This window comes from Cibotium barometz, chromosome 54 (genome assembly GCF_041138505.1).
Source record: "Cibotium barometz isolate CiBa-2024 chromosome 54, ASM4113850v1, whole genome shotgun sequence".
NCBI classification, from domain to species: Eukaryota; Viridiplantae; Streptophyta; class Polypodiopsida; order Cyatheales; family Cibotiaceae; genus Cibotium; species Cibotium barometz.
The window spans coordinates 39,992,159-39,995,449 of NC_141099.1; the positions used below are offsets into that span (position 1 = coordinate 39,992,159).

At 41.9% G+C, this 3,291-nt stretch overlaps 1 long non-coding RNA gene across 1 annotated transcript; it reads right to left on the reverse strand.

Annotated features, from left to right (window-relative positions):
* Positions 1-444: 444 nt before the first annotated feature.
* On the reverse strand, positions 445-917 carry LOC147608153 (uncharacterized). Its single transcript, XR_015264571.1, has 2 exons — positions 864-917; positions 445-742 (listed from the first exon to the last, which is right to left on the reverse strand). It is a non-coding gene; the product is annotated as an uncharacterized LOC147608153 (long non-coding RNA).
* Between the last annotated feature and the right edge of the window lie 2,374 nt (positions 918-3,291).

Sequence of the window (3,291 nt, forward strand, 5' to 3'; positions counted from 1 at the left end):
CTAGCTCCAATCAAATTTTGTTTTATATCTGGACTACAAGTGGAAGGGTGACTGCTAGTCTACCGCACTTTCGTTTCTACCAGAGGCCGGTTTCACGGGGCTCCCAAAAGAATATGGGAAACATTGGCACACGCTGATATTGGGACCCTACCAAGAGCATGGCTTGCTCTAAAGAAAAGCTAAATGAGAAGATACCTAATCGATATCCTAAGACGACAACTACGATAGTTGAATCAACAACCTATTGAAAAGTGATTCACTAGTGATTTGTAACACAAGGAAACTGAAGTTCATATATGTACATGTTTACCGAAGGATAAAAGAACGGGATCTAAATAACATTACATATGCGCAGCTTATCTATGCGATAATAGCATAACCACCTATGCGATAATAGCATAACCACCTATTTCCTACTTTGAACATCAATTCAAGAACGCAAAAATAGGTGGTGATAATAACAGCAGAAGCAGCTAGCTGGCTAGTAACGACGAATCAGACATCGGCTTAGTGGTTCCTTGCTCGAGACTTGTCAGCTGCATCAAAAGACTCCTGAACCGTAGGTAAGTCTAAATCCTCGAAATCCCCACTGCTGCATGCACTTGCATTGTAAGCCGAAGTCCTTTTCTTCCAGGGTGTTACGAGATCCACATTGCCGACCAATCCCGACAGTCGCTCTGAGCAAGCAGCAACATACTTTCCTCTCCTTTTGCAGAATTTTTTAAACTCCTCCACATCCATGCTGTTCTTACAAAATGAACAATAATGGATGATAGTCAACATAATCATAACCAGCATACACAAGAAAACCAAACAATTCACAGGTAAAAATGTAGTGAGATAGAACTCAACATTATGTGTACCTTGAGCAATCTGGTCCAAAATCAGCGCTGATAGCTTCAATGGACTCCTCAAACTCCTCGTCTCATTGAGACTGCGTGTCACACAAAGATGTTTATGAACCACAGAGAAAATCACTTATACACAACCAAGAAGCAAATTGAGCTTACGAGAACCAATCCACTTGTGCTAGGGAAAGAGGGTTGTCTTTTTGATTCTTTGTGAGAGATCTGCAAACATTTGGAAAGCAACAACCAACATAAGCAAATATCATCATCATCTCTCTCTCTCTCTCTCTCTCTCTCTCTCTTTCTCTCTCTCTCTCATAGGTCATTTTGGCCTCTTGAAGACAGGTCATTTCATTTCTGTACATGCTCGCTAGATTATATTCCCCTTTATAGGAATAGCTTTTCCTACCATGATGTATATGCCAGGATGTTGTTATACACAGGTTTTGTCTTATAGATTGGTTCGGCCTTTCAAAGATTAGTACTATCTTCTCCTTCTCCTCCTCCTCCTCCTTGTGCGCACGCACAATCATAAGTTCGTACAATATACCAGACCACTCATGGTCTCATAGGTTTATTTCATTTCGTTCCAGGCTCGCGCTACTTTACAAGACAGATCAAGAAAGAGGAAAGACTTAATGCGACAGGAGACTACTAAAGAACCATGGGAAATCGCATGAGACTAATAAAGAACGAAGGGAAATTGCAGCAAGAAAGATGCAATGCACAAACAAGAGAGGAGAGAGACAAGTGCAATCACACAGAATAGATCAAGAAACAAGCAACAATGAGGCAACGGGAGATGATAGGGGATTGCGACAAGAAAAGAGGCATGCACACAGCATAAAGATGATTACGCTGAGCCAAAGGAGGAAGGCGAACTCTCAGCAGCGCCCTTCTGAGATGCACAAATCAGGGTCCTTCCTTGCAAATATGGAGAAGAGGATACCATGGGACCTGTCAGACTTCTCTGAGGACGATGCGATGGCTTCGCCCTATGAGACCTAACTCAGAAGAGGCCAATGGGAAGACTGCCTTTGGCATCATCTTCTTTCCAGCTCCGCCTTCTACAAGGACTGTCGCCTGCATCACTTTGCCTGCGTCACAGATCTTCTTGAGGTCGCCCAACTTTTCAGGTGTACTGTGGTTGAGTGTTTTCGTCAACTCTCTGGTTCTGAGGCTAGATACATATGTATATGCTGTATGTATTGTATATATATATATATATATATATATATATATATTTGTGTGTGTGCGTGTGTGTGTTTCTCAGAGAAAAGAGGGAGAGAGGGAGAGGGAGAGAGCCCATGTACACGTTAGTACCACAAATATATTGTTTCCAAAAAAATTATGCGTCTCGCTCATGGCCGTAAGGAGTCATATAGGCGATGCGTTCACCAATGCCAAAAAGGGCCATGGATCTGTCGGAGGACCCAAGTTAGACGACGTGACATGGGCTTGATCTTGACTGTCGGATCCCAAAGTAAACTAAGGTGTAAACTAGGGATCGATAACTTAGGTATAATGGAACTTCTTGTTTTAATGACGTTCCAAGGCATGGTCTGGGATTGCTTCTTGTGAAGACCAACTCGTCCCGGCTTCGTATGTTCCCAGACCCATCTTCCTGTAAAGTGGAAAGATCATGTGTTATAACAATTTACGTGTATTTGGCTTATGCGGTACCCTCCTCTTGACTTCTCACAAATCTAGGGCTTGTCTCGCTACTGTACATTATTTAAGTACTTTGCGAGAACACATCAAAAAATTCGAGTTCACAACGTATGGACTAATAAGGGAGATTGTGAGCAATATGATAATAAACTTGTTGAATGAAGTAGTCAACCCCTATCACCCAAGCTAATGGACAATCTGAAAGCACAAACAAGTGTTCATTATGCACGATGGACTTTTGTGGCGTAGCAAGAACAAACTCCTCAACATACATGTGCATGGAAGTAGCTATGCACGTGTCAATTGATAACCAAGGATGCAAAACATATGATTCTAAGCATCTACCACGCACGTACCTCCGGTCTATTAGCTCACTAACTCTACAAAATGTTTGATGGGCCCAAACCAACATCGCTCAAAAATATGTCAATCCTGAAGGTCACAAGCACTATACACAACATGAACTAAGCTTAAGGATCATGGGGGAACCAATTTACATCCTCAAATCATGTCCAAACGAGCAAATCTAACAGAATGGTTGTAAGACACACCGTAGGACAAGTGCCCGAACATGAGAAACGTGAGTACGTAGCACCCTATAGGTCACTCTTGTATAGGCATCACGTGATTTTTGTGAGTCATTCACGGTGATACTTATGACTAAATACATGTATCTTACTCCTTATCCTAAGCCTATGTTGATATTGAGCTATTGTGTTGCTATCTAAAAATGTTTCTGTAAGATCGTGTACTTGGTAATTATAAAACCCGT